This window comes from Octopus bimaculoides, chromosome 6 (assembly GCF_046866305.1).
Source record: "Octopus bimaculoides isolate indiv1 chromosome 6, ASM4686630v1, whole genome shotgun sequence".
Classification (NCBI taxonomy): domain Eukaryota; kingdom Metazoa; phylum Mollusca; class Cephalopoda; order Octopoda; family Octopodidae; genus Octopus; species Octopus bimaculoides.
This window is the reverse complement of record NC_142933.1, coordinates 55,662,166-55,674,929: the sequence shown is the minus strand read 5'-3', so window position 1 is coordinate 55,674,929 and position 12,764 is coordinate 55,662,166. Positions and strand designations below refer to the sequence as shown.

The following is a 12,764-nucleotide window of genomic DNA, read 5'->3' as shown; positions in this document are numbered from 1 at the left end:
CCTTTTGCTATATTAGCACATTTTAACTGAGAAAATCTTTCAATTAAAGACCTTCAATTTATTTGTTTTTCAACTACTGTACAATGTAGAGTATACATGTTGTTTGTTTCCTATTCTAAATCAATAAAATTGAACTTTGAACGTTTTCTGATAAAGTTTTTTGAAACTATTAAGACGTACCTTTTATTTTCCTATCATTTTGGCTCTTATCTAAACCGAAGCTAACACTCTAAAATATGATATATGGTGTTTTCACGTTCGGCAAAATAATTGACAATTAATTGCAATAATTGATTGGCCTGTATCCCAATTAAAATTAATTGATTGCTAGGAAAATAATTGATTGGAAAGGTTCCAATCAATTCAGATATAAAATTTACCAAAGACCGGTTTCATCCACACTCGTAAATCTATAAGTATGGATAAATCTGACAACATGATTTACAAATCTGTCAACAAAAGCACTTTTTTTGTGTCACGAGGAAACAATATTCAAAATATTCTTGAATATTTAGGTGCTCACAAAATATTTTAAAAGCCTATTCAATGATCATTTCTCCAGAATGTTCTTATCGCGAAGCAGCTCCATCACTGAGCCCTTTCCACCTGTTTGTTTACCTTCTTTTATTTAATGTTTTCCTCTTCTCGTTAACTTTAGTTGGTGTCAACAAAATATTTATTATTTCTTCCGTTGGCTCTTAAAATCATACAATTATAAATCTACCCCATATTCTGCACATAAGTGTTGTGAATGTGTACGGCACATTCACAACACTTATGTGGCGAGCTGGCAGAAACATTAGCACACCGGGCAAAAGCGGTATTTCGTCTGTCCTTACATTCTGAGTTCAAATTCCGCCGAGGTCGACTTTGCCTTTCATCCTTTCGAGATCGATAAATTAAGTACCAGTTGCGTACTGGGGTCGATCTAATCGACGCCCAAAATTTCGGGTCTTGTGCCTTGGATAGAAAAGAATGTGCCACGGCACGGGGTTTTTTTTTCTCTGTGTTTAATTTTCGGGTATGGACATCTTTCTAACAAGATAAATGTCACATATTTACATTTCGCCGTGACACTACCACCTCCTTGTCTCTCATAAGGCATATTTAAGAAGGAAATATCAGTAAAAGAGCGAATATCTGTACCCTTCATCGCAGCATCAAACCCCGAAGATTGAAGGACGTAAACAATGGATCGCTGGCCAAGCGGCGGTCATGCAACTAATGACCGCCAGATTCAAATCAGAGTGCCAAACCATCGAAGCTTCTATTGGGAAGGATATACTAATATACTGAACAACCCTCTCCAAGAAAAGAATAGTTCTTGTGTCTAGTCAAGAGAAATCAATAAGTCTTTGTAAATCCAAATTCTTGTATATATATAGTAGTCAATATTATTACCAGTTGTTCCTATCAGCTTTCGACTTAAGCCATTGTAATTCTGAACCAAATACATATATAGGACGACCTTTTAAAAATTCTGTTAAAATTTTTTTTTATATTTATGCACAAAAAATAAGGAGGCATTTAGAAAATGAAAATTAAAAGCAAAACTTTCGAGAAAAAGAAATAAACCATTTTTCTCGAAGTTTCGTCTTCAACATCCAATTGAACATATAGGATGTCCTCATCAACCATTCAAATGAAATCCTGTAAGCAAGCAATACAGTTTACTACTTTATTGATGTCGTACGAATTAGCTATGATCCACGTAGCGAGATTGAACACGTTTAAGATTTACGGTTGTCTTCTAGAATTACACTTGTTAATAACACTATTGATTCACCACCCACAGACAGTTTGTCAGAGATATGAAATAACAAAGAATAATGTATTCTATACAAGTCCCATCTGCTCTTTTTCGTTACGATTAAGACTCGAATCAAAACAAAGAGTAAAAATTTTGTGCACTTAGAAAAAATAAAATTACATGTCTATAGCCTTTAGTATTTGATCATTTTGTTGAGATTCGTTATTATTTGAATAAATAAATAAAACCTTCCAAGCTGTTTCGTTCATCCATTCATACTAAAATAGACACAACTCGTCATGTTAATTCTTTTATTAAAAAGAAATATTGCACAATTGCTTTGTGAAAGTTATTAACACTAAAAGCTTCAAGTTCCTAGCTGGCAAAGAAAAAAAAACTTTAAATTAATTTTCCTTCATAAACTTTATTTTTCTCCTCATTTGCGCTAACTCAAAGGAACGAACAAGGAACACATTCAATCACAATGTACAACTACGGTATTTCATACAAAACAAAATGGTATCCCGTAGCAATTGTCTTTCTGAGATATCAGAGTGACTATTTTTAATGAGATATCTTTAACATTGATAAAAGGTTGTTTTGAAATAAAATGCAGTAAATATTTTTCCAAGTTTTGTTTCTTGCCCCCAAAATATATTCGATAAAAAAAAAAACAGATGGCAGCTACCAAATTTTGTGACGTGGTTGTCTTCCATAGTTAATAATAAATAAGCGAGTATAATTATTTTCCTTCTTCACAGTAGCAACAGTGAAAAGAATGTAAACGAAGGAAAGAAAAAAAAGTACGAAACTCCTATGTACGGGTGCTAGCTCCGGCATGCCATATATGGTAGTAGTTAAACATCCAACATGGCGTTATTGTACTTATAAAACGGTAAGTGGCTTAAGTGTTATTTTTATTTCTTGAAAGTTGGCATCATATTTACTAATGCTTCATATTCTTATTAACAGTCTTATTAAATAATTTCTGTTGTGTAATTTCAGTGCAGCATTTCATATTTTTAAAACTCGATCTGGTGTCATTTAACACATGTAAGAACAATATGCGCTCTGCGTGAGATAGAGAGAGATGGAGTCGGAGAGGGGGATAAAGAGTGCGTGTTAGAGAGAGAGAGAGAAAAAGGCAGAGTAGGATACTGAGTAACCATCAGCAGAGGGAGAGTGGATTGAATAAAAGAACAACGAAGAGAAACTACTATCGTTAGTAAGGCATGCTGTAACATCGGCTCGGCGTTATGTATATGTGTAGTATGCGATCGTGTTGATTCGTGTATCCTATAGAGCTTGCACAGTAAGTGAAAACGCTACCTCAGTCTTTCTGTTCAATGTATCGGGTGTCCGTCTTATTGCAGGAATTAATTTGGCTCAGCTCAGTGGCACGGCACTTGGGTAGGACATTATATATCTCTGTGTATGTGTATTATATATTTATATGTATATATTTGAGTATGTAGTGTGTGTGTATATATATATATATATATGATGTGTATATATATATATATATATATATATATATATATATATATGTGTGTGATGTGTGTATATATATATATATATATATATATATATATATATATGTGTGATGTGTGTATATATATATATATATATATATATATATGTGATGTGTGTATATATATATATATATATATATATGTGATGTGTGTATATATATATATATATATATATATGTGATGTGTGTATATATATATATATATGTGATGTGTGTATATATATATATATATATATGTGATGTGTGTGTATATATATATATATATATGTGATGTGTGTGTATATATATATATATATATGTGATGTGTGTATATATATATATATATATATATATATGTGATGTGTGTATATATATATAATATTGAATGTCTTCTACCCGCCACAACTCAACACTTGTTTTTCGATTACTAACAAAACGGTTTATATAGAAAAAAATCTTTACCATTGACAAGTGTATAATCGTTTAGTTAATAGTTTTGGTTTCTTTATTTCTTTCTATTAAAATTTGTTTTAAAACGATCGTTGTCCATGTTTCTTCTGATATAACATCAAGTGAAGAAAAAAGTTAGATTTTTAACTAGCACTTGAAATTTGTTCTGTTTTACACACAAAAAATATTTAATCTTTTGTATTTATCTTAGACATCTGAATATCTTACTGGGTCAAAATGAATGAGATAATTAAATACCACTACACGATTTACAAACGTTTGATTCCTTCTCTTCTTTCAAGCTTCTAAACCATATTAATTTATTTGTTTATTTCAAACTAAATGCAGTATTTTCTGCTTGTCGATACTACACTAAGTGTTATTTCTAATCTCTGTTCCTTTTAAATTCCATTCAACGGGAATAATTAACTTAGCCTGTCCTGTTGTCATGTCACTGTCGGTCTAGAAAAATGTCTTTGCTTACTGTAAGGACCACATTAGCTATACGATCTGATGGCCTGACTTAAGGTTGCGGTATGGAGGTAAAGCCTTCTAATTCTCTCATGACATTGCTTCCTTGCTTTTTGTCACAAATCGTCTCATAATTTGTCATTTTTTCTCCGCATCTATTGTTTGTTGGCAACAGGCATGTTTGTTACAATAATGTCTTTTAGAAATTAGTTTTCTTTCTGTTTTTTTTCTGCTCTTCACACCAAACTGGAATATTTTCCATTGCTTTTTCAAATATGCGTCATGATAAAACTTACATCACTGTTCTCGTTTTTTTTTTTTTTTTATTATCCATTAACATTAAGAAAACATGTGAAGGTTATTCGAATATTTTAGCTATTATTATGACAGTATGAAATACATTCTTTATATATAATTGACATAGAACGATTATTTTTTAAGGGGCCTGTTATCTTAAAAGGTCCTATAGACATTTGTCATTTCCTATTGACCTCATCATTTGGTTTGGATTCAGTGCTCAGGTAATCAGTGAGTTCTTACACACATACATCTGTTATTATATATATATATATATATATATATATATAGAAAAAATATAAATGAAAGAACGAATGACGCACGGGTTGCTGACATTTTAGTTCTGTTCGGTCGAGATAATTTGTTACATCAGTTATAGCTTATTGTATTTTGTTTCAATTTTGTTTCCATTGGAAACAGTAAAATAAATCGATGTAGAATTGCTGATTCTTTTCACTTTGGGTTGTCAAAAAGAAAAAAAAAACTAACTGAAGATATATCTCTTTTTCACTAGTATTGCTATGCTAACAGATTGCCTAATATTCTTCATAGCTGGTGCTACCATTTAATTGATGTCTTATATATTTTAAACAGGTGTCAGCTACCCTTGTCATCGTATATTTTCCTTTTCAATGCCATACTCGACAAACAATACGTTATATTAACGAATATATGTTGCTTTTCTTTTCTTGTTAATGATTTCATTATCAATTTATCTTTCTATAACTGGGACCCGTTTTGTCTTTTCCTAAATGTCACATTAAATTGAAACTTGTTTTACCTGCCTGAATACATGGGACATTAGTTTTAAATCGAACACATGCATGTTCTATTCATTTTATGTTATCTTACTTTTTATATTAACGTTCTCAGTGTTTCTTTTCCCCAACATTGCCATTTGATTTAGTTTATTGTATTTCGGGATCGTGAAGCCATTCTTGAACTGCTATATCTGAAAGTGAGGCATTAAGCTTTTCCTTTAACTGCATAGTTGTTGCTGGGCGATCTTTTCGTTGCTGACTGCGTCATTTCCTAATTCCCCATCACTTTGTGTGTGTTCTTTAATAATTACATCATCATTCTCAGTCGAAATATTACACATTTTAGACCCATCATCCGAGACGGAATTGAGAAAATGAAAGAAAATACTTTATAGCTGATCGCAAAGTATATAACGTTGAAAATCTTGACGCGAAAATTATCAGCTGATGTACTGCAGTTATTAGCTGTTTATAATCGTATACATCAAGTGGAAATGTTTAAACAAGAGCGAAGCCATGATTAAGACGACACTTGTAGAATGCTAATCTCAGGTGAAAATGTGTGTGTATATGTGTGTGTATTTGAAGGCGGTGCTTCAGCATGGTCTTGGCCGTGATGTCTGAAACGAACTTAAGTCAAAATGTTTCTATGGTTGAAACACTAATAGACACTCTGTTCTGAAGCGGATTAGTTCGAACGTTTGTGATGAATGTGCCTTGATGTTTCGTGACAACCTGGTTATTTTTGCTGCTGTCAACAACTTAAACCATTTTGGCATCAACTACGCCATACTATATTTCATTTGGATTATATAATTTCTAGTTTGACTAAAGGCTGTTGCTCTTTCGTAGCGAGGCATCTAATTTTGTGTTATCAATAGTGGTAGAATTCATGCCAGAATCAATTAGGTTGTCATAGTAACAAATTTCCTTTTCATATAAATCACATGTAGTTCTTTCTGATTACAATTTAAATAACACACACACATAGTGTGTGTGTATAAGTATATACAGGCATTCAATGTTTCTGTATGAATTCTTTTTAGAAACATTGTCACCACTATGTTTTCACTTCATTCATAACTACGAGGATTACAAATCCTGCCCACATTCTTGTGACATCTCGACGTTATTTCCCAACATTGCTGTCCCAACTATTGACTTAGCTTCCAACTAGGAGCACATGAGGTGATAACCATTATTATTCCATTCATTCCAAATATATTTATGTAGCCAGTGCAAAGTATATATTTTAAACTTGATGTTGCTGTTCAACAGTAGCGGATTGGTTGTTCGTTTTATGAGCTTTTCCTTAACAAGTCTTATCCAAGCTTAGCCACTTTATTTAATTTAATAATTACCCATTATTCTGTCATAAAGGATTTATATGTATTTAAAATCATTTTTGTTATTGTCGATGTTGTTAGAGAAGTGATTTAGTAGAAGAGCGCCTGACTACTTGTCTTGTTTGTACTGAATATAAAATACCACCTATCCTGTTATATATTCTTTTACCTAAAAATTAATGATCATCATCAGTGTCACCTTACCAAAAATTAAGACTTAGGCTCCACTGGTGTCCGATTTTTGACAATGTTAGTTTTTGTTTAGGTCTTAACGTAAAAGTTTTTGCTTTAATTTAAATAGAATTTGAAGATTTTTTGAGAAGAGTTAACTGTCTCACCCTAACTTTCCTCTCTAGAATCGATATAATCAAACTGCTAGAATAGTCAATCAACTAGACATGCCTCACTTAGGAAAATGAGTTTTGTGGCTAAGTAAAAAAAACTATTATTATATCATGAGGCAGTGCAGTAGTTAAAATATTAGTCTCAGACCAAATCTTTATAGTATTTAGCTATGTTACTTTATGGGTTGATGAAACAAGTACCAACCATTAGGGTTGATTTAAATTGTCTATTCCCTTTCCCATCTTTTGCTGGATGTAAGAAATTGTTATATAATTGGCCAGAGATCTATATATTTCTATTCATTTTTCTTAGTTTCACTATTTCATGAGAAGTTACGTCCTTAGGAATATGCTTATTTCAAGGTTTATTTTGGTTCTATTTGGTCTCATGTAACATGATGGGAGAATATAGAAAATTTCTATGCAAGGATATTTTGGGATTTCAAGTAAATTGATTTCCTTCAATTATAAATATACATTATTAATTACTTGTATGCTTGTTGTAGTAATTATTGGAAATGGTTATTAACAGTGGTTCAGTTTTAAATTACAGAATATCCTGTTTCAAATTTAATTTGCAAAGAGGGATAGGCAGAAAGACTGAGAGAGAAACCAGAACTGCTTCATGATAAATTTAAAATAGAAATGCTGAGTTATTAGAATAATTATCTTTAATTATGAGAAGGGTGGAGGGTAGAAAGCAATTAGCATATGTTTCTCTGTTTAATATTCCTTTTTGAGTCTTTTTATTATCTGTTTATTTGAAGTAGTAAAGGGTGTCATATTATCCATCCCATCAGCTCCACCTGTCTTAATGATTTAAATATGAAAGAAGTGTATATCTAGTTAAGTGACGAGATTAAATGTTTAATGATCTACACAGTAGTTGCTTGCAACACAGGGCTTTTTCAAAAAATGTTACAATGATCTTGTGTTGATGTATTTTGCACTATTTTATTATTGAAATGGTTGTTAAGAAATTGTGTTATGGTATCTCCATTTCAATTACTATTTAATTTTTAGATTATAATTCCAGTGTTGGTTTCTTAAAATGATTTTGTGTAAAGAGTAGTTTATTATTATCATTATTATTATGAAGGTGGCGAGCTGACAGAATTGTTAGCACGCTGGGCAAAATGCTTAGCGGTATTTTGCCCATCTCAATGTTTTGAGCAAATTCCGCTGAGGTCGACTTATCCTTTTAGGGTTGATAAATTAAGTACCAGTTGAGTACTGGGATCGCTGTAATCAACTTAAACCCTCTCCTAAAATTTCAGGCCTTGTGCCTATAGTAGACAGGATTATTATTATTATTATTATTATTATTATTATTATTATTTAAGGTGGCAAGCTGGCAGAACTGTTAGCATGCTGGGCAAAATGCTTAGCAGCATTTCTTTGTTTTATTCAAATTGTTGAATTCAAATTCTGCCATGATCAACTTTGCTTTTTGTCCTTTTTGGGTCAATAATGTAAGTACTGGGTTCGATGTAATTTCCTAGTCCCATGCTTTGTGCCTATAATGCAAAGGGTTACTACTATTTAGTATAAATAATACTTTGAAACAGAGCTTTTGTGACTAAGGGGTTACTATATCAATCTTCTAAACTGCCATGAGTTCAGAATGCAGACAATTTGCATTATTTCTTTTATTTGCGTAGATCGAATATAAGTACCCTCCTGTAGTTGATAAAAGAAAGGAATTCCCTGTATAAATCTGTCCTAATGTATGTAATTATTTGAGTGCAAACTGATTTTCTGCCCACTCATCCATTGTATTGAACAGATTTCCTGGCGAAAGATAAATATTTCTATGTAGCAAACATATACTTGGAACTGGGTGTTGCACCTTTCTCAGTTGATGCTTTTGTTGGTCCTCTTCTTCTGAGACACTTAAAGGTATTTTTAGATCTGGTTTCAAAGTGTCAGCCTGGTTAGGATATTAGTCTGAAGCAAGTATTTCTCTCTGCTCTAGTATCTATTTCCAAAAGATAGGTGAATTGAGGTATTTAATTTTCATTGAACAGCCCAATGCACAATGAGATGCCTGTATTCTAGAACTGTAGTGGTTTGTTTTTTAATATGATTACATGCAATACCATGTTAAAACTTGCTCTGGATTGATTTTGCTATATTGATTACTTAAGGCAAAATACACATAAATATTCAAAACATACATAGTTTATGATAAATTATCATAATCATTGATACACTAGCTTGCCAGTTCCTATCCAACCCATGCCAGCATGGAAGATGGATGTTAAATGCTGATGATAACATATTTTAAATTACCGTATTTTAACATGTATAAGGAACTCCCTAATTTTGGGGGCTTAAAATTTGGAAAAAAGGTTTTGTAAGGGATTATAATACTATCCATTTATTTTTTAAAACCTAATTTTTGGCAAAAAAGGGTTTCTTATACATGTTAAAATAGGGTAAATACAAAATCTAATGTTTATGGGAATAAATTATTATTGAACTAGCAACAATAGTCTAATAATTTTAAAAATTGTTCAGTTCTAGCTAACTGAAACTATATAAATATTAATCACATATTCACACTGAAAACATCGATCTTTACTTTTGGGATATGTCTGGCATAAATTTTTACCCATTTATAGATAGATAAATTACTGTATTTGTTGTAACAAAAACAGCTGTAAAAATATCCTGTGTAATGCATTTGACTGACTGCTTTTACAGCATTTGTTCTGAGCCCAAATCCCAAGTTTTTCAGCCTTTCAAGGTTGATAAAAAGTACCAGTCCAGAGTGGTGGATTGGTGGAATTAAATGAACCATGTACCTTGAGATATATCTTTTGGTTTTTTTTGTCTTCTGAATTCAAATCCTTCCATGAACTTATATGGGTGGTAGATTTAATCTATCACCCAATTTTACACCAATTGGTAACTTGCATCTTTGTTACTGGCTTTCAAGTCAGGTATCTGGTTTGAAAATTCTTTTTATCTTCCTCTCTCCCTCTCTTCCACCTGTCTCAGAGGTCCTGGGAAAAGGATTATGGGCACTGCCTTCCTTCCTGACTGAAAAGATATTAAAAAATAAATTGTTTATCCTCAAGTCATTCCTGATCATGAATGCTATGACCATTCTATGATTGTCAGGCTTAGTGTATTCCTGTGCTATCTACCTCACATATCCGTATGATGTAATTTTAACAGAGATTTGGCTGCAATTTCTATCATGTAGAATGACTGTATAAAGGGCTTTTCTTGGTCTGTCTGTCTATTGTATGTGTTTCAGTGTATGGGCATATGTTTCTTAGAAGCTTTACTTTTCATGCGAGGAATAAGAAATTCTTAGATGTTTCTTCATTACAGGCTTTTACTCTTTGAAGATTTCATGAATCATTTCTCTGATCAATATGAATTTTTGGTTAATAACAGTTTTTATCACAAAATGTTCCCTTCAGTTTTTAAAATTTTAAACTGCGTTATAAAAATTAAAAAACAAAGTTAATGAATTATAATATATGACTTCCAATTTATTTCTTCAAACCTATTAGAATTTTCAATTAAAAAAAAAAAAAAAGAAAAGAAAACTTATGCAGAAGATTAAATGAGAATGAAAAAGAGATTGATTCTTTTTAATTTCAAGACATTAACCAATTTATAATCTCCATCTTTGAAAATATTTATTTGCATTAGGCCTTTTTATTGTTTTCTGTGCAAGTTTCTCCTTAATACTTCTGCTTTCCACCAAATGTAAAAATTTCTCAGAATACAATTTGTTCTGAATTATTTTGATGGTAATCAATTTTATTGTAAGTATGAATGCATGTGTGTAGATGTAGCTGTGTGGTTAAGAAGTTTGGTTTGTTACCACATAATTTTGGGTTCAATGCCATTGCATGGCTGTTTTTGGAATGTCTTCTGCAATATCTTTAGCTCATTCAAAGACTTGTAAGCGATATTTGGTAAGCTGGAAGTTGTGGGGAATCCCACTGGATGATTGTGTATGCTTATCAAAAATAGCTGAATCAGCATGTCAAGGAGAAGTTACTTTTTGGTATTTGGTTTGCTCCTTCGTGCTCAGGTTCACTTTGTCTTTTGTTCTTTATAAGAGCAACAAAATATGTACCCCAGGTACTGAGGTTGATATTATAGACTAAAACACTTGAGATGGGGCCCTAGTATGGGTAAAATCAAATAACTGAAGGCATTAAAAGATAAAAGAAGAAAAATCATATATGTATATAAATGTGTGTGTGGTGTGTACACACACTCTCGCATATGTGTATAAAATGTATGTGTAATATATTTCGTGACAGTTTTACTCAGCACCATATGACTTTGTCAGCTTTTAGGATGAATTCATCTCATCAGATGTCTAGAAAAGAGCCAACAGTTAAAATATTTATGTAACTCATACCATATGTGTTGAATGCCACTTTCTTTCATTTGTCCACTCACTGTGTGTCTATGTAAAATCAAAGGAAGGATAAAGCAATAAGAGTTATGTAATCAGTGCTCCTTTGTCATTCCCTTAATTTCAAATTATGTGCTGTACTCATCTAATACTTTATTCTAAAGCATAGGTATATTGAGTTATAACTACAGGTTATTAGTATTGCTATTCCTAACTGAAATCCTATCTATCCATATGCATAAGTAGTATCAGTAAGGACCTTATCAAATACAAATTAAAAAAAAAAGAATATTTCTTTTAATGAAGTATGACGCTACATTTTATAGGAAAGGGGTATTTGTAATTAGTTAATTCCAACTAACTACTGGTAATTATTTTATTGTTTCCAAAGGGATAAAAGGGCAAAATATCTAAACAATTGTTGCATTTGCTATAAAGATTGTTATAATTTCTGTACTGTCATTATGTAAAGTGTTGAGTTGAATTTCTATTGCTGTCATTACAATGGCTCCCTATAATTATTTTGTTGAGAAGGGTTTATTATAGAGAGACTGAATAAATGATAAGGATGGGATGAAGCTTTTGTCCTAGGTTACAGGACAAATGATGCAGCACTTTTTTTTGTGAAGAAATTTGTTTACTCTTTTCCGATTTCATCAACACATGATTGCAGTAATAGTATGGTGGTAGAAAAGTCATGCCTAAAATATTGGAGGGTGCTTTTGATTGAATCTTATTTTGAGCAGGATCTTTCACTAGCAATTCTTTAGTATGTTGCCTGTTTTTAAGAAGTATCCTGCCCCCTAAATTAGCTGCAGTATAGCTTGAACCCAAGTTTCAGGAGTTTAAGCAATTGGGAAGGATGCTGTTGTATTGCCACTTTTATCTACATGATTTTAATTCAGTGTTTATTACAAGCTGTATTGTGTGTTTGCTGTGTGGTGGATTTAGTGGCAGCTACTTTTCCATGGTGCCTATTTACAGTTTGGTTTAATTGACTATGAATGAAAGGTAAGTGCCTTTGCGAGGGAAAACTGGCAACAGAGGTAGTAGGATACTATCTGTAAATCTTTCAGCTGGTAGGGTAAAATTGACTCAACTTGGGAAAAAATATATAAATAGATGAAGTGGTGGTGGTTGAGATGGGCAGTTGCTTAGCTTTTGTTGATCTGTTGTAGTTTGGTATGCAAAGACTGAGAAGTAGAAGTGGACTGTATATAATGTGAATTTAACAGGTTAATGGTGTTTAAATGAGGTAAGGCACCAGTTTTGAGAGACAAAATTTAAGCTATGTAGATGTGAAAATGGTGGGTTTCCTTTGGAGGTAAAAATGTCATTGGCTTAACATTAAAGATGAGAAAAGGCAATTGTCAAACAAAGATATAAAAATGTTTTCCCAAAATGATTGCTATGTATTTTAAAAATACTTCATGATCATTATTTTT

General features: G+C 32.0%; 1 protein-coding gene across 50 annotated transcripts in view; it reads left to right on the top strand.

The window, feature by feature from the left end:
* The first annotated feature begins 2,593 nt into the window (after window positions 1-2,593).
* The window catches only part of LOC106878372 (rho GTPase-activating protein 190), a 342,913-nt gene continuing 332,742 nt past the window's right edge, over window positions 2,594-12,764 (top strand). For 25 of the 50 annotated variants that reach the window (XM_089353931.1, XM_089353908.1, XM_089353914.1 and 22 more), the window contains exon 1: window positions 2,594-2,645. The gene's annotated coding sequence lies outside the window, so the exon portion shown is untranslated. Of the gene's footprint in view, window positions 2,646-2,951; window positions 3,063-12,764 lie in introns of those variants that run through there. The other 25 variants (XM_089353930.1, XM_089353906.1, XM_089353912.1 and 22 more) reach the window with 1 other exon arrangement.